The sequence below is a fragment of the Benincasa hispida genome, chromosome 12 (assembly GCF_009727055.1).
Source record: "Benincasa hispida cultivar B227 chromosome 12, ASM972705v1, whole genome shotgun sequence".
Classification (NCBI taxonomy): Eukaryota; Viridiplantae; Streptophyta; class Magnoliopsida; order Cucurbitales; family Cucurbitaceae; genus Benincasa; species Benincasa hispida.
Genome location: NC_052360.1, coordinates 64554446 through 64574304, shown reverse-complemented (window position 1 = coordinate 64574304; position 19859 = coordinate 64554446). Strand labels below are relative to the sequence as shown.

Sequence of the window (19859 nt, the reverse complement as noted above, 5' to 3'; positions counted from 1 at the left end):
AATATGTAACATCCCGAATTTTTGTTCGTAGTATAATTTCAGTACTTTGTATTCAATAACATTTTTGAAAATTTAATTGGATTACTAAGATTTAATTACTGATAAAGGAATGTTTCAATTTAACTCGCTAACCAGAGAGAAATTGTGAAAAAGTTGGACTTTTATGTCACCCAAATCTTAATTTGGAATTAATGTGGAGAATTAATTTCAAAATTTGAAGGGAAAGGATTAGTTTTGAGATTTATGGGTTTTGAGACTCATGGGAGGAAAAGGATTTGACAATACAAAATAAGATAAATAGAATAAAATAAAATAAAGATTTATGGGTTTTTTTTTATTTTTTTCTTCTCTCTTCACCCCCTCCCCCTTGCTTTTTCTTCGCGCCGCCTCAGTCGCTCACCGTTCAATAGCCGCCCTCATTTACGCTGTCGCTTAATCCGCTTGGTTCCATTGCAAATCTAGTCGCGTCGACCTCCTTGTGCCTCAGTCAGCGCTGCCCAGATTGAAAGACAATCGTCCGTTGAAGCCCCGCGCCTCCTCGCGTTTCCGTTCGCGAGCACGCCCGAGCCGCCATCCTTCGTTCGCTATTGTGGCCCACCCAGCCGAGGGCGCCGCTCGTTCGCCAGCCACACCACACCAGATCCGCCTCCCACTCGCGAAGCCGAGTCGCCCAGCCGCAGAACTCTGTGCGTCGATCTCCCTAGCTGGTCGCCCCGCCTCTACCGCCATCGATTGTTGCTGGTTCTGTGGGTGGGTAAGTTGTTTGGCATATTGGTTAACTCTTTTGGTTAACCGCTTGATTTTGGTTTGGATTTTTAATTTACTCATTATGGCTGGATTCTAGATTTGGAGATTTGAAGGTTTTGAGATACTGTCCGACGGGGTTGAAGGTTTTTTTGGTGTGTCATAAGTCGTTTTCCAGCAGATTTGAAGTTGTTTCGAAGGATTTTAGTGAGTACGAAGGTTTTGAAACCCTTTTTGGTTGATTGTTATTGCTGGAATTTGGTTATATGATTTTTAATTGTGACTTATGCATAGGTTGGAGTCTATTGGTGAATTAATAAAGCGGATTTGGATTTAGCTTAATTTTTGGGTAAGTCGTTTTGGTAAGTTTGGAATGATTGGTTGGTTGGACTTGGGCTTAAAAGTTAAGAGTGATTTTGATTCGTGTTCTATGATCTAATTTAAGGTTTGTGGGGAGCTAGCCAGGAGTTTCTTCGCTTGAACTAATTTTGGGCTGAATTAGAGGTAAATAATCTTACTACTGGAACTGCCCATGGGCCATGCACTAGATGTATGATATTATGACAGAATGATAGCATGACTGACTGATAGCTTGGAAAATACAAGCTATTGCTGCTTTTTGCTTAGAATTATGAAGGTTGATAAGCAAAATATGCGTCAATAATGCTAAGGATTCATGTGGAAAAATGAGTTTGCGTCAATCAACACTGAAAATCCTTGCTAACCTTATATAATGCGTTATTTTGCGTCAAAATATCTATTTTGTAGTTGTCACAGGAATCAAGAGCATACGTTGACCTTTATGAAGACATGTTCGTCGCACGAAATTCCGCAACTACAAAGTGATAACCATGATAGAAGTATGATTGCAAAGAGTAGGTAGAATGCGTTGATCCTTCATGAGGAACGAATATGAACGCATGCCTCGAGATTTCTGAAATCGTACAACAAATATTCTGACGTGCTTCCTGATCATTGACTATGATGCAACGCTGACATTCTTACCTACCACACCAGTGATGGTGGCTAATCAGAGCAGGATTACCAATGTTATCGGCGTTTGAGCTCTATAAATAGAGCTTTTGAGCCCAAATTAAAAGCATCCGGGAATCCTTCATTGGGCAGATTCCTGCAGTCACAGACGAGAGCATCAACAAGAAATTCTCTGAGAGTTTTTCACTTCTACAACCCTTTCCGATTGACGATCGGAGCTTCATCGGAATAGAGCTCGAAAGAGATTACTCCACTGCCCATCCATGGTACCACTGACAGCCTTAACACACATCTGATGGAAGCAATAGATTGCCAACATCGAGCCCTCCACCTCTCACCTTACCTCTGTATTATATTACATTTTAGCTTAAGACATTAATACATTTTGTAATCAATGCATCTCTTTAGTTCCTTCAACGCCATTTTCATCATTTTCTTTCTTTATCATCTTTTACTTCCATCGCAGTGAGTTAAGTGTAGATTGCAAGAGTTATCGCATGCTCAATCATGCGACATGGAGATATGAAGCATGTAACAAACCACCGAGAGGTGTGCGTTGCGTGAGTATAGTGAGTCAATCCTCTTTGCTTAGTGCGAGGCTATCGCAATGCTTGTCTATGAGTTAAGTAGCTACAACCAACTGCCCGTGAGGGTAAGTAGTATAATTCACTAAGCAAAGTAAGTGGTGTTCCTTGAGATAGGAATAATCTTATGCTTAACGCAACCATACGTTATAGAGATACAAGCATGTGGTTGACCATCGAAAGGTGTGCGATGCATTAGTGTGGCGAGCTGGGATTACTCTTGCGACCAAACTTAATGATTTGGTGAATTTCCCCTCAACTCTACTCCTCCATGCATCTCATTACGCGTTAACAGTTGCCACATCTCTACCAATTCTCATAGTCAAACTTCAATTGCTCAGCCTATTTAGCTAGAAGTAGGAGTAGCGCATAACAATCAACTTTTTTCTTTTTATATTTTTATTCACCGCCTCAAACACATTACTTCATAAGCATCACTTAGTGGCAAGTCCCCACGTTTGACCTTGGATTATCCCAAGAAACTTGTGATCTCGTTATACTTGGCGAGAAAGCAAGAAAACTTGTGACAGGATGCATGGTCATCGCATACATTATTGACGCACAATTCACATTCTTCTCATCAATGCATGACCATCAACACATGACAATTAAAAGAATAGTTCACACCCAACAAGTTTTTGGCATCGTTGCTGGGGACTTAGCATCTAATGGTTTGTTTAAGTTTTGTGTTTTCGCAGGCACCCTTTTGATCTTAGGCGCATAGCAGCTTGTAAGACTAAGTTGCAAACAATATTTGAGTAAAGGTGCTACACCCGAATTCAATATTGACCCTGAGATCGAAAGGTTATTTGTCGCATGAGCTAGAAGTAGTCTTAGGACCGTGGTAGCCATCATGCGACCAATGAATGCTAGAAGCTCTGATGGTTGGAACAACGAGTTCATTGACCTAAGCAGGCGATTTCGATCCCCTTCATGGAAGAGTCCTTGTGGTGACTTTACTCCAATTCCTCTAGGGACGTCTTTTACTCTATCTTTACTTTGCTTTCTTAGTTAGTTGATTTATTTTATTATTGTTGTTTTGGACGTGGTATTGCGATCACTTCTTCTTGGTGCGATAGTAATTTCCTCTCGGTGTGTTGTTTCAAAAGAAGAATTATCTCCCTTATTCAACGCATAACTATTTCCTCTACATGAACTCTAAGTTATTGATGCAATCGACACTGTGCTCGCATTTTTCTTTTCTTGTTATCTTTCATGCGTTATTCTTTTGAAATTCCCTTTTGCTTGCTTGCCTTATTTTGCGTTGATAAATTAGCATCCATGATGATATTTGTGTAAATTCAATAAATTCACTAACTAAACATCGCATGGCTCACCTTACTAAATAGCTTCTTCAAAGCTTGACAGTCTTAAGTTTTATTATGTGCAAATCTCTACTCAAACCTCTTTTAACGCATCTCTGAACAATTTTGTCTTTAGCTTTTTGGCAAGGACCCTGCCACTCTCTAATTTTGGGGGTGGGAGCGGTCCGAGTAAATGCAATCAATAAACATTGTGATAATCCTTCAAAAAACCCATAATAAAAACTCCACTATTAACGCAAAGGGAAAACCCAAGCTGATAAGAGTTAAGTTGTAAAAGGTACCTACCCATAGTTGGATACTTCGCATGACACCCATGCAAGTAAGCCAAAATGAAAGTAGGTGATCAGAATCAATACATAGTAAAACCTCTTCTGTTTAGCATAAGCTAAATTTAGCTAAGATAAGAGTTGAGTTAAATATGATGCACAATCGAAGTTGGATGCCCACGTGACACTCGTGGGGGTAAGCCAAAATGAAGAGCATAACAAGGTTCAACGCCTCAATCTAATAATTAATCACAAAGACTTGAATCATTTTGAACGATTACATTGTAAAAAGCTATAAGAAAGGTGTCTGGGGTGAGTAAAAAGTTTTGAGTAAAGGCTTGCTAGAATTAAACTTGGAAAATATTTTTGAGAAGAAGTGGCTAAGTTTGAGGAGAGTGCTACTACCCAGGTTAGAAGTGCAAGTGAATTATATTCTAAGAAGCTGATCAACGCAAATGAGGAGTCAGAGGGCAAGTTTTGAGTTTTCTTAGTATAAGACATGCTTGAGGACAAACATGATTCTAAATTTGAGGGAGTGATAGCTTGTAGAAATACAAGTTATTGTTGTCTTTTACTTAGAATTATGAGGGTTAATAAACAAAATATGCATTAATAGTGCTAAGGATTCATGTAGAAAAATGAGCTTGTGTCAATCAACACTGAAAATCCCCGCTAACCCTATATCATGTATTGTTTTGCGTCAAAATGTCTATTTTTGTAGTTGTCGCAATAATCGAGAGCATGTGTTGACCTTCATAAAGACACGTTTGTCGCATGAAATACTGCAACTATAGAGTGATAACCATGATAGAAGTATGATCGAAAACAATAGGTAGAATGCATCGATCCTTCATGAGGAACGAATATGAACTCATGCCTCGGGATTTTTGAAGTCGTACAACAGATATTCTAACGTACTTCCTGATTGTTAACCATGATTCAGCATTGACATTCTCACCTACGACATGAGTGATGGTGGCTAACAAAGCGGGATTACCAATACTATTGACATTTGAGCTCTATAAATAGAGCTTTGGAGCCCAAATTCAAAGCATCTGGGATTCCTGCCTTGGGAAGATTTCTGTGGTCACAGATAAGAGCATCAGCAAGAAATTCTCTGAGATTTCTTCACTTTCAATCCTTTTCGAAAAAACGGTCGGAGCTTCACCGGAGATAGAGCTCGAGAGAGATTACTCCACTGCTCATCCATGGCACCACCGGCAACCTTGACACACATCTGATGGAAGCAAGAGATTGTCGAGCCCTCCACCTTTCATCTTACCTTTGTATTGTATTACATTTTGGCTTAAGACATTAATACATTTTGCAATCAATGCATCTCTTCAGTTTCTTCAACGCCATTTTCATCATATTCTTCATCTTTATCATATTTTACTTCCATCGCAATGAATTAAGTGTAGATTGCAATAGTTATCACATACTCAATCATGTGGCATGGAGATATGAAGCATGTAGCAAACCCCCGAGAGGTGTGCGTTGTGCAAGTATAGTGAGTAAATGCTCTTTGCTTAGTGTAAGGCTATCGCAATGCTTGCCTGTAAGTTGAGTAGCTATAACTAACTGCCCAAGAGGGTAAGTAATATAATTCACTAAGCAAAGTAAGTAGTGTTCCTTGAGATATGAATAATCTTGTGTTCAACGCAACCATGCGTTATAGAGATACAAGCATGTGGTTGATCACCGAAAGGTGTGCGATGCATTAGTGTGGCGAGCTGGGATTAATCTTGCGACCAAACTTAATGATTTGGTGAATTTTCCTTCAGCTCTACTCCTCCATGAATCTCATTATGCGTTAACAGTTGTCGCATCTCTACCAATTCTCATAGTCAAACTTCAATTGCTCAGCCTATTTAGCTAGAAGTAGAAGTAGCGCATAGCAATCAATTTTTTTTTCTTTTTATGATTTTATTCACCACCTCAAACACATTACTTCACAAGCATCACTTAGTTGCAAGTCCCCATGTTCGATCTCAGATCATCCCAAGAAACTTGTGATCTCGTTATATTTAGTGAGAGAGCAAGAAAACTTGTGACAGAACGCATGGTCATTGCATACACTATTGACGCATAATGCACATTATTCTCATCAATGCATGACCATCAACACATGACAATTAAAAGAATTATTCATACCCAACACTGACCTGTAGTATAATCGATGTATGTTTTTATATGAGGATTTGAAAGATTAGATGCGCATATAGACACTTGAATGCTAGCATGAGAAGATATTTTATTCCATGAGATTTATTTGATCTGAGGATGTTGAATTGTACGTATATGTATGTTTTAGAACCATATTATGATACTTGTGATGTTGAGATCGTGATAATGTCCTCACTAATTAGTTAGATGCCCACTAGAGGTTGTGTGTTCTTTGGGATTCACTAGAGGTGGTGTTTTCCTTTTGGATCCACCAGAGGTTGTGTGTTCTTCGAGATTCACTAGAGGTGGTGGTTTCCTGGGGGATCCACCAGAGATCGTGTTTCCTCCGGGATTCACTAGAGGTGGTACTTTCCTTCAGGATTCACCAGAGGTTGTGTTTCCTTTGGGATTCACTAGAGGTGGTGTCTCCTTCGGGCTTCATCAGAGGTTGTGGGTCCTACAGGACTTACTAAAGGTAGTGGGTATACTTAACTATAGTAAGATGAAATGCAGTAATTCATGTATGTGTCCCATGAGGATTAAAGAAGTTTATATGTTCTACCAGAGGTAGGCATCTAGAGGACATAAATGTCTAGCCTGACCCCAGTAGTGGGGTTACTTACTGAGTATTTTATACTCGCCCTTTTTCATGTTCATGTTTCAGGTAAAGGCAAGGACGCATTGGCGAATGACAAGAAGAATCCTTGAACGAGCCACTGGGGACCAGTTTTAAGCTTTCGCTCATGTTTTAAGATTTCCTTTATGTTCTTATTCATTTTCAGTTTTGGTATTTAGAACTTACTATTGAGATTTGTTTCCAGATTTATTTATTTTCGTTTATGACTTTTTGGTACCCTATCATTTGAATTTATTATTTAGGATTAATGAGAATCTTTTAGCTATCTTATTTATTTAGCATTTATTTTACTATGAAAAGGACGTCGTTTTAACTTCAATGCATGCATGCGTTTAGTAACGGCCTAGCTTAAGTCCTAGGAGGTCGGGTCGTTACAAAAGCCCTCGCTCATTCTTCAAAAATTCCGGATCTTGCCTTCGCTTCTTTCTCGGGAGACTGAGGTCGAGGCGAGCTATAGAAAAGGTTGTTATTCTCTTATTGACTCGTCTCTTTCTTTGCTTAAATGGCGTGTTCTTAAGATCTTCTTGCAGATGTCACTCTTCTCCCAATAGACGATGCGAACTGTTGATGGCAAAATTTGGCCAAGGAAACTTACCTGACTTTCACGTACCTTCAATGGTGAATTTATATTTAGGAGAAGAAATTACCTGCAATACAGTGTTAAAAAAAAATGGAAAAAAAAAAAAAAAGAAGTAACACACCTGTATAGTGCTTGCCACAGACACTCTAAAGCTTAAGTCGGTACTTTGCACAAATGTTAGGTCAAGTAGTTTTTAGGAGGAGATGAGCTTACCTTTCATGGGGCTACCATGCTCTATTTGTAGTTGAGTCCTAAAGGTCTTCTTTATCCCAACTGGAGAATGAACTCTATTTCCTTTTCCTACTTTGAAACCAGACACACAGGGCCTGGGATCAGGCTATTTTGATCTTCCAACGAAGAGGGATGATCCAAATCGACCTCATTATGAGGGATTCTGTGGCCTCGGCCTCGGCCTCTGGGGCCGAGGCGGGCCTTCTGCTGTCAACGCCCACATTGGTCTCGACCTCAACCTTCGAGGTCTAGGCAAGCCAAGCGGGCTTTTTTTAGCCCAATTTATTTATTTATTTATTTTTGTCTATTGTAACTCTCCTACACCTGCTCCTCCACCAATCTCAGATCCGTTTCTTGGGCTAGGTAACTTTCTTGGTTTGATTTTATCATCTTAACCTTTACTGGTCCCCACCCATAACACTTTGAAATTTATGAGAGACATGTTTTTAATTAATAGGTTTTAAGCCTGATTTCTCCTTGTCTAGTTGATTTATGAATTTCAAAACGTTACAGTTATACCTATAAGTTTTAAGTTTGATTTCAGTTTGGTTTGTTGGGTTTTAGAATGTTACAATTTTACTCTTTTTTTTTTTTTTTCCATTTAGAATTTCATTTGGTTCTTACTTTTCAGTGTTTTATAATGTTACATCTGAATTTTCAATAATGTCTACTCTAGTCTTTGTCGTTAACTAACGGTTAGTTATATTTTTTATATAAAAAATACTATGAAGTGATTTTTTTTTTAAACCGTGATAAAAATCAGTGAAAACTAAGTAATTACAATTATTTTAAATTATTTAATAAATATGAACATTGACTACATAAAATGAGTAATTATACAAATTGATGTTAAAGTGTACATTAGAAACCTAAGGACCAAATGAAAGTAAGGTCATGTTTAAACTAGGGTAAAAGTAATAAATAAACAGTAATATGAAAAGTGAGCCCCAATAAATTACCTTTGTAGTTTTTTACCTTTTGTTTCGTATGTGTTCTGACATGTAGGGCCCATTTCCTAATCTGTAATAAAAAATGAAAATTGGTTGACAAGCGGAAGGTACGTTACCATACAAATATGAAAACCCTAGAGAATTGGAATTAGAAACTCTTTGGGATGAGAACCCCTAATTCTCAATCACTAAAACCCCCTAAATCAACTCGATTTCAACCCTAAGGATTGGGTAAGACATGGATTACCTTAAGATCAAATATCTTGAGACAAATAATGAATTATTTTATCCAAAATTCAAACACTCTACAAAATAGGACGATCAATCTCACTTGAATGTTCTTGGCATGCAACTCAACACGTGAATTGCAAAATTCAAGGAACACTCCTAGCTAAACTTGAAAGCACAAAGACTAAAACTTAATTCATTGTAAAACTCATCAAACAACCTAAAGGCAAGACTTTAATACTCTCACCCAAAAAAAAAAAAAAAAAAAATCTAATGCCACATCATGGTTGATAGCAAAATTACAAAAATACCCTACTTAAAATGTCATAAAAAGTATAAAATTAGAAAATTCTTAAATTACATTGAAATTATTATTTAAAAAAAAAAACAAAATAGGAAAATACTTAAATTACATCAAAATTATTTTAAAAAAACATAAATAATAATTTAATCCCCTGGACCGTTCATATTATTGGGTTTGATGCCCTAAAGTCTAGTGTCCTTAGTTTGTAAACAGTTTGTATGAACGCTTGTATTGTTAATATATGATATTTACTTCACTTCTTGTATTTTTGCTCAGTTGCATGTTTTATTTACTTTTACCACAAACTAATAAACATATAATCACTGGTTATCTGTATGTAACTCAAGCATGTATGTGGTGACATACAAGTGGATTACAAGTCAAGATGTGAAGTAAATATCATATATTAACAATACAAGCGTCGATAAACCTCGAAAGGGGGCATTTGTTGAAGGATAAAATTTTGGACCAATCACAAGTCACCACGTCGTTTGCTAAATTAATGACGGATTTCTAAATCATAAAATTTGGGTCCAATTAGAAGTTGACACATGTCTCGAATTGAGTTGAAGACAAGTTTCGATGACGTCACACGGTTGAATCAGATGAGATTAAATTGGCCCAATTTGATATTATTATTTGGGTTTAAAGTCCAAACTTTTTTTTTTAAAAAAAAAAAAAACAAAAAAAACAAGTTTAATTGGGTCCAAATTTCAGATCAAGCCCAAAACCAACTAATTAGGCTCAAGGACCAATAGACCAACCAAGCCCACGAAGCCCGCCTAAGAACTCTATAAATATAGAAGTTCTCTTTCATTTGTGGGGCAGCATTTTCTACATTCAGAGAGCTCAGAGAGAATTCATCAACCAGCCTGACATCCATCCATGAGAGAGAATCAAAGGATAAGTATTAGAGATCGAACCATATCGCATCAAATCAACTTCACCATCAACACCAGCTCAAGTTCCTAGCCACTAAATACGTTTCTCCGAAAATCTTGTGTGAACAAGTGTATTTGGTATTTATTTGAGTTTTCTGGTTTTACGAATTTAAAAACGTTTTTGAGATTGTTAACTTTTTTAAATGGTTTTTTTTTTCTCGTGCATTTTTTTTTAAAATGGTTTTCTTGTTTTACACTTTATTTCCAAATCAATTCTGATTTTTCAATTTAACAACTACATCTAAGGGGTTGTTTTGGGCTTCAATTACACTTAAACGGTTAAAACCACTCATTGCTACAATAAATAATATTTTGTAATCCCTAAATAGTCATATTCAACATTATTTCAAAACCTAATTTGCTATAGTATTTATTATTATTTACTACCGTTTTACTATTTTACATTCATCATTATTTTTTGCTACAATGTTTACTATTTTCTTCTCGTACTAAAATAGCCTACGCTTCAAACACATACTATTATTATCCAAACTAAAATAATTTACACTCAAAACATAATCTATTATAACCTAACTATAATAACTATTTACTGTAATAATTAACTCAGTGCTTCAAATACCCTTAAGTTTAAGATTTTTTTTTTCTTTTTCATTTTTTTAAAATTAATAATCTCAACATTCACACTCTTCACAGGGTGCATTTTCTCGAAAATTACCCAACATTAATGAAAGGATATGTTTTTAACTATGTTTATTAGATAGAACATTATTTTAAAAATACCTGGATTTCATTTTGAATATATATATATACTAAAAAAGTCGTTAAAAACTTTTCTTAGAAAAATCATTAAAAAAATTTAATTTTTAAAATGGAAAACAAAAACACGAATATGAAAGATATGTTTTATTATTTATTTTTTTTTTTAAGAAAACAAACAATTATGAAACATGTTTTTTTGTTTGTTTCTAAAAATTAGAAAATAAAAAATGGTAACCAAAGACATGAATTTTGTTCTTCAAAAACTGAAAATAAAAAATAGTTCAATACAAAGATCAAAATGGTTATCAAATAAGACCTAATTTGTTGAAGTAGTAGATAAATACATGTAACTGTTTATTGCCTCGGGAGGATCTATCGATTAATTTTTTTTTTCATAAAATCAAGTATTTTAAAATTTCATGATAAAAGATTTTTTTTTTTCATTTTTATGGAAGGATTTGATTTTCTGTTAATTTCAAATTTTAATTTAAATCTTAAAAGTAATATCTTCTAAACTTTCACGATAACCCTCTTTTAGTTTTTTTTTTCTTTAAATATTTCTTATTTTAATTTGAATGATTTGAGTATCTCCCAATTTTAAGTTTCAATTTAAACTAAAATATTTTTTTTATTATTTTTTTAAAATTTTATGATAATCTATCTTTTATTTTATTTTTTAATTTCATGATAATGCTCCTCGGATTAAAAAAAATACATAGTCTTTTTTAGTAGGATGATTCGATTATCCTCTTAATTTCTACAATAATTTAAAATCTCATGATAATACCATAATTTTTATTTATTTTGAATTGGATGATATATTTCTTATTTAAAATTTTAATTTAAACCAAAATATTATTAATGTTTTTATTTCATGATAACACGAGAAAATATCTTTTAAATTTTGATTAGGATGAAATATCATTTTAATTTCAAATTTTAATTTAAACTAAAATATTTATTTTTTCTATTTTTATAAAATTTCATAACAAGCCTTTCTCAGTTGAAAAAAATATATAACTAAATATAAATATAAACCAAAATTTAAATTACCCCTAAATCATACTGAACCTAAAATATAACTTTAAAAAATACATTGAATTTATGTATACATGCATTATTAAATCCACATTTAATGGTTATAACTAAACTCTCCAACAATTTTCTTCACTCTTTTGCTTTTGTATGACACATTATTTTATTTTATTTTTTAAAAAAAATACTACACATAAACTTGTGTTATTTGAAATTTAAATAAAATTCACAAAAAAAAAAAAAAAAAAAAAGAAGGAATAAATGGTTAACCAGAATATACATATTCCTAATTCAATGTATACAATTAATTAAATTATAAAAAATATTGATGTGATTGAAAAAATGATGGGTTCAATGAGAGAGAAAGGCAGGTATGAGTGGATAATCTATATACGTTTTCAGTGGCAAAAAGACACAAATATTTAATGTTCAATTGTTTTAACATATAAAATAAAAGAAATTTACCTATTCAAAAAATAAAATAAAAGGAAAGGAAAAAATAAAAGAAATTTAATATAAAAGGAGGGGGAAAAAAACCTTACAAAATCATGAAATAGTTGTTGGAGTTGAGAGCTGGAAAAAAAAAAAAAGTTAACATTGACAAAATTAACAAAAAGAGAATAAAAGAGAATAGATGAAAACTTGGTGGGTAGGGAGTGAATTTATAGATGAAATTTGATTTTATATTAAATCAAATTTCTCAAATAAATCAAAACTAATTTCTAAATGATTTTATGATATCATTCTAGTTAAAATGAAACTACTTTTTTTAGAGATATTTAATAGCATTCTAATTAACATGAGTTTTTTTTTTTCTTCCAGTTTACATGTGATGCTAAAAAAGAAGAGAAAATCAGATTTTGTGTAATTGTTTTATTGTTATTTTTTCTTTTACATGTAATAGATATTCAGATTTTTTTTTATTTGGATGTGAACTAGAGATATATTGTGATTTAGAATCTGGATTTTTTTTTTCTATGAATGCAAGAAATAGGAAAAATATGAATGCCTTTTTTTTTTCGTTTTTAACATGTGATACTAAAAAACAGGAAAAAATGAGATTTAAAAAATTAAAAAATAAGGAAAAAATAATTTATTTAATGATTTTAAATGTGAAATTACAATATCTTTATAACCATTCCCTCGGCAAAATCAAAATCAAAAGTTTTTCCCATAGCCAAGATCAAAAGTACAACACGATCTACCAACAAGCTAAGGTTCATGAGTAACCAATCAAGTCTTCCATGATAATTCTTTCTTCCTCTCTCTCTATATATATTAACAAATCTAAATCTCGGGTGTTTAAGAGTAAGAAGTGAAATATTGAGGAGTAAGGAGTTATGAAGTTTGAGGAGTTTACAAACTTCTGCGACCCACAATGTAAGAGGTTGATGAGAGATATAAAATTGATGTTTTTTAGTAGTAGGATCCACCAACTTCTTGGTCAAACAAGGAGTGAAGTTCACAACTCCTACTTCCAAACTTTCTACTTCACGACTCCTTAGATCAAACACATCTCTATCGACAACTTTCTCGTAGAATAATTTGATAATAAAAAAAAAAAACAACAACAACAAAAAAGTCACCTAAAACCTACTGCCCGTATATTTGGGTAATGATATATCTAAATGAGGGATTATGAAGTGAGTTTATAGTGATTTAAATATATTATTTAATAAGTCGTGGAAATAATTTAATAATTATAGTAATTTGAACAATAAAACAACTACGTTTAAGATAATATAATACCTCTTAAAAGATTTCCTTTTAAAACATAAATTCTATTCGAGGTTGGAATTTGGATTAAAACAAGGTTGAAATTCGGTCTTTTTAGTTCTTATAAATAGGACCTATGCTTTGCCTCAAATTATTCTATTATTTGACTAATTTGTTCCTCGTCGGAATTTTAATTAGTATCATATTTTTATTCTTATAAAGTTAAATTCTACTATATTTATTTTGTTCATGTGTTTTTTTAATAATTTTTTGAACCAAACAAAAAGTTTGTTTTTAGTAAAAACCAATTTATATACATTAATTTTGCTAACAAGTTTTTTTAAAAGCCTACAATTAAAAGATGTAGTTTCAATCTCCAACTTTTGGAGAAGAAAATCGTGTCAATTAAGGTTTAAGAAGCTAACATATTATTATTTGGTTAATGATATTAAAATTTATGTATTGAGATTTTATTTATTTTATTTTTAATAAAGAGGTGCATAAGTTTGTTTTTAAATATCCATATAGACATGTGTTTTATTAAACTAATTATGAAATATTTTACTAAGGGGTGAATTCCTTGCTTATTTACCTTAAAGTCGTGTGGTGCTTTTGTTTCATTCATTGGTAGCTCATAGTATATATGTTTCTATATAAATCCCTTCGATAGCTCATAATGCATTTCTCCCTCCTTTGGTTCGAGATAATACTTTTGTTGGATCCTTTGTCACTAAGTCAAGATCTTTATTAGTGATGCATCGTATATTTCCTTAACTCCATGGTTTCTAATAAGTTCCTTCCTTATAAGCTTCACTACGGAGCCTTTCAGTTATAGATAGATCATTGTGGATTTCTTATACCTCTCATTAAGATATAAGAATTGTGGGGATTCGTTGGTACTTATGTCTCACATCGCTAGCAATAATAAGTTTGGATGTTTCATGTCGTCAAGTTTTGATGTTCTACATTTTAGTTTGTCTTTTTTTTCCCCTCCTTTTTATCGCTTTGTCTCGACTTCAAGTTTTGATGTCATACATTCTAGTTTGGGGGAAAAAAAATTTCTTAAAAGACAATATAGCTTACAAGATTTTTCTAATTGATATATAGATTTTTTGAGTTCACACTAAAATTTATTTGCATAAAATGTTAGGTTAAAATATCATTTCAGTTCATGTATTGTGAATTTTGTTTAATTTTAGTCCATGTTCAAACTTTAGTTATTGTATTTCTAGTAAATGGAGTTAATTTTTAGGGATAATTGTTTTAAATATTAAAATTATTTAAAATATTTAAAAGTATAACAAAATGTCACTCGACTATGATAAACTTCTATCACTCAGTGATATCACTAAGTCATAGAAGTCTATCGCAGTCCAACATTTTGCTAAATTTATAAATAGATTGGTTTATTTTCCCTTATGTTAAAATATCACTAATTATTATGGAAATTGATTAAATAATCATAATAATTTTCATGCAAAGAAACCTGATATGTGAATATATTTTCAATATTTATAGTGAAAATGCTAATAACAATAAATAAATAAATAAAATAATCTACAACAAAATAGTAAGATCTAAATTTAAAATTTTATTAAAAGTATAGAGACTAGGTATTGAATGAGGAATTTTGGACCAATCACAAGTTGTCGTTTACTAAATTAATGATGAAATTTTAAATCATTAAATTTGGGTTCGATTAGAAGTTGACATATGTCCCGAATTGAATTGAAGACAAATTTTGGTGACGCCACGCAGTTGAATAAGATGAGATTAAATTTGCCCAATTTGATATTAGTATTTGGGTTTAAAGTCCAAACTACGGGAAAAAAAAAAAAAAAAAAAAAAAAAAAAAAAAAAAAGCTAAATTGGACCAACATTTCATATCAGACCCAAAACCAACTAATTGGGCCCATGGACCAACCAAGCCCAAGCCCACGAAACCCACTTGAGAAAGAAGTTTTCATTATTTGTGGAGGTCAGCAATTCTATACTTTAGAGAGCTTATAGGGAATTCTCTACAATCAAAAGACTCTTTGACTCTTAAAGCTGACCACGCTTGAAGACTAAAGTCCTTCGAAGATACAAGCATTCTAAATATTGAAGTCCTTTGAAGATGCAAGTATTAGCATTCTGAAGACTGAAGTCCTTTGAAGATGCAAGTATTAGCATTCTGAAGACTGAAGTCCTTTGAAGATGCAAGTATTAGCATTCTGAAGACTAAAGTTCTTTGAAGATACAAGCATTTTCTACATTAAAAAAGCCCAGAGAGAATTCATCAACAAGCAGAAGACTTTCAAGACTCTTTAAGCTGCACTTCTAGAAGACAGAAGATCATTGAAGACCCAAAGACCCTTCCAAGACTTCTACTTCAAGAACGTTCGGTGCTTTTCTTCTTTAAGTCAAGTACATTCACCCAATTGAGAGAGAATCAGAGGATCAAGTACTAGAGATCGAACCACATCACATCAAATCAACTTCAACATCAACACCAACTTAAGTTCAACTCCACGAAACAAGTTTCTCTTGAAGCCTCATGCGGCGAACACTAATCCTCCAAGAATATCAACAAGCCTAAAGGCCGATCATCCAAGAAGATCAACAAGACCAAAGGCCGATCACCCAAGAAGATCAACAAACCCAAAGGCCGGTCGTTCAAAAAGATCAACAAGCTCAAAGGCCGATCGTTCAAGAAGATCAACCAGCTTAAAGTTTATAGTTTATTTTGAAAACATCAAGATACTATGTATTAGAGATTTTGCTAACTTTTCACAAAATTAATACAAATACAAAGTTCAAATTCCACAAAATAAATTTCTCTTGAAATCTCGTGCAAACAAATTGGCACGCCTAGTGGGATATCTACCTCTCATCTCTCTCTCGTCATCCGAGTCAACAAATCTACAAATAGCACCAAAGAAAGTTGCATCCAAAGCTACCATCGAAAGCAACATTTACATAAACTCTGTCATCACGGAGGAAATCTGGGACCAGTTGATGGAATTTTCTAAAGGCGGGATCGTCATAAGAGAAAATCCTTTGTTTAAAAACTATGCTTCTGCTACTGATCTGTCAGAGAAGGAATCACATTTAGATGTAGTGTCTGTCATGATGACTGACGTAACGACTGAGTCGACCATGACAGAGATGGAGGTAAAGATAAATCTTCTAATGAAGGCTGTAGAGGAGCGAGATTATGAAATCGTTGCTTTAAGATATCAAATACAAGCTCAAGATACTGCTAAATCAAGTCAATCTCTAGCTACAAAAGCCAATTACAAAGGAAAGACTGTCTTGCAGGAAAGTCAGCCACCACAATCCACCTCTGTTGCCTCCCTATCATTTTAACAGTTCCAGGATATGATCACAAACTCCATAAGAGCTCAGTACGGAGGACCGTTGCAAACTTTCTTTATGTACTCCAAGCCATACACCAAGAAAATCGACAACCTGAGAATGCCAGCTGAGTATCAACCTCCAAAGTTCCAACAGTTCGATGAAAAGAGCAATCTAAAACAACATGTTGCACACTTCATTGAAACTTGATAAAATGCAAGAACCAGAGGAGACCAACTAGTCAAACAGTTTGTCCGTACCTTGAAAATAAATGTTTTCGATTGGTATACTGATTTGGAGCCAAAAGTGATTGACAGTTGGGAACAGCTAGAAAGGGATTTCTTTAACCGCTTCTACAGTACAAGGCGCACTTTAGCATGATGGAGCTGACGAACACCAAACAGTGGAAGGGAGAGACAGTCATCGATTACATCAACCGATGGAGAGCTTTAAGTCTGAATTGCAAAGACAGGCTCATTGAATTATCTACGTGGAGATGTGCACTCAAGGCATGCATTGGGAGCTTCTCTACATCCCACAAGGGATAAAACCTCGTACGTTTGAGGAGCTGGCAACACGCGCTCACGATATGGAGCCGAGCATTGCCAACAGGGGAACTAAAGATTTCCTAGTCCCTGAAGGGAGAAAATACAAAAATGAAGCCAATGGCATTGAAAAGATCGTGGATAGTGCCACAAAAGAATCTATGGTCATTCATGTGACCCTGCAGAAATTTCCCTCTAGAGGAAAATAAACAAAATTTGAAAGAAGGCACAATGAGGGCGAGAAACGTCGTCCAACTCTTAAAGAAAGATAAGAGAAGGTTTATCCATTCTCTAACTCTGATGTGGCAAATATGTTGGAGCAACTACTAGAGAAGCAACTTATTCAGCTACCGGAATGCAAGCGACCGGAACAATAAGGAAAAATAGATGATCCTAACTACTGCAAGTATTATCAAGTCATTAGTTACCCAGTTGAAAAGTGCTTCGTGCTGAAGGAATGAATTCTGAATTTGGCTCGTGAAAAGAAGATTGAGCTAGATTTGGATGAAGTAGCTCAGACAAATCACGCTACAGTAGCAGCGACTTCAAGTGTTCCAACACTGTCTGTGTCCCCTACTCAAAGACAAATCTTGATCCAGTTCGGAGCCTTCGAGCCAATAGTTGTTTTGTTCCAGCAAGAGATTCAAACAACAAATTCCAAAAAGAAAGATGAGCTCGTTGAAGATGACAATGATGATAGTCGTGACTCGTCGAAAAAGAAGATAGCCAAACTCCACCCAAAAAGAGTCGCGTTCCTATCGAAGCTATAGAAAAAGGAACAAGGCTTGTAAAAAGAAAAGCAAAAGGATGACACAAAAGCCTAAGCCTGCTAAGAAAGAAGACAAGGACTTCCCTCAATTCCAACGGTCGGCAGCTTTGGCAGAATTTCTCCCAAGAAGCTTTCTCAATAATCATCTAAAGAAAGTATCATAAGTTATTGCATGTCACACTATCGGCATAGTGGAAGTCGACAACAATCATATGACTATTGAAGAAGTCAACGACCCAGAAGAGATGAAGCGAAGAACTTCTGTCTTCGATCGTATTAAACCTTTAAGTGCTTCATCTTCAGTCTTTCAAAGATTGAGTATGGCCACGGAAGGAGAAAAAGATCAATGTTCAACGACTACTTCAACTCGAACTTCAGCCTTCAAAAGGCTAAGTATATCCACATCAAAAGAAACTTAAGTTCAGTCGCGCCTAAAAAAAAAAAAAATCTTTTTGAACTACATTATGACTTGATCCTTATCATTAAGAAGGGTATGTAGGCAGCTTGAAAGAAACTTCAAGTTCAATCCAGTTAAAAAAAAAAAAAATTGAACTACATCATGATTTGACCCATTTCTTTAAAGGTACGAAGGAAACTTAAAGAAATTTAAGTTTAGTCCATAAAAAAAGGGTACCACAACCGCCTAAGTATGATACTACAATATTGATGTTGATCATCCCCATTAAAGAATGACACTCCAGATTGAAGATGTTCATCCCGATTGGGGGCAACACAATGGATTGAAGATGTTCATCCCTCGTAAGAAGCCAACACAGTAAATAAAAGGCACACATTTAGAATGCGCTTCGCTTCCTTTTTAAAATCAAACTTAGAGGCTCCTTTATCTTTAAGTTCAGAGGCTTCATCGATGCTCCTCCATCTTCAAGTTTAGAGACTTCATTGATGTTTCATCTTCAAGCTCAAGTTTGAAGACTTTGCAATGCCATCTTCATGCTCAAAGTCCCGAAGTTGAGCTTAATGTGAAGATTCATCGATGCTTCGTCAAACTCAAGTGCGGAGGATTCGCCAATGATTCAAGCTAAAATGCGGAGGATTCACCAATTTTTCAAACTCAAGTGCGAAGGATTCGTCGATGCTTCAAGCTCAAGTGCAGAGGATTCGCCGATGCTTCAAGCTCAAATGCGGAGGATTCACCAATTTTTCAAACTCAAGTGTGGAGGATTCGCAAATTCTTCAAGCTCAAATGCGGAGGATTCATCGATTTTTCAAGCTCAAATTCAGAGGATTTTTCCATGCTTTGTCACACTCAAGCGCGAAGGTCTCGTCGATACTTCTCTATCTTCAAGTTCAGAGGCTCCATCGATGATATTTCATATTCAAGTTCAAGATTAGCGTGCATGGCCTCACTTCCATTTTTAAGTTTAGGGTCTGTGTGTATGGCTCCACTCTATCTTCAAGTTCAAGGTCGGTGTGCATGGCTCCACTCCCTCTTCGAGCTCAAAGGTCGGTGTGCATGGCTCCGTTTGATCTTCAAGTTCATAGTCGGTGTGCATGGCTCGGCTTCATTTTCAATGACTCGATCTACAAAATCATGACGCAACCTCGCTTCATCTCCAAAATTATGGCGTGGCTTCACTTCATCTCCAAACTAATGGTGCGACTTCGCTTCATCTCCAAAGTCGTGGTGCGGTTTCGTTTCCTCTCCAAAATGTTGGTACAACTTCACCCATTCTCCAAAATGTTGGTGTATTTTCGCTTCCTCTAAAAAAATGTGGGTGTGGTTCCACCTCATATGCAAGATCAAGTTTGGTTTGCCTAGCTCTACCTC

The 19859-nt window shown here is 34.6% G+C and overlaps 1 long non-coding RNA gene across 2 annotated transcripts; it reads left to right on the top strand.

Moving 5' to 3' along the window:
• Nucleotides 1-294: 294 nt before the first annotated feature.
• LOC120092469 lies at nt 295-2154 on the top strand. 2 transcript variants are annotated; one of them, XR_005486043.1, is made up of 5 exons: nt 295-754; nt 845-951; nt 1039-1093; nt 1190-1248; nt 1513-2154. It is a non-coding gene; the product is annotated as an uncharacterized LOC120092469 (long non-coding RNA). The 2 variants fall into 2 exon arrangements; XR_005486042.1 differs by having other exon boundaries at nt 298-754; nt 1190-2154.
• Nucleotides 2155-19859: the final 17705 nt, after the last annotated feature.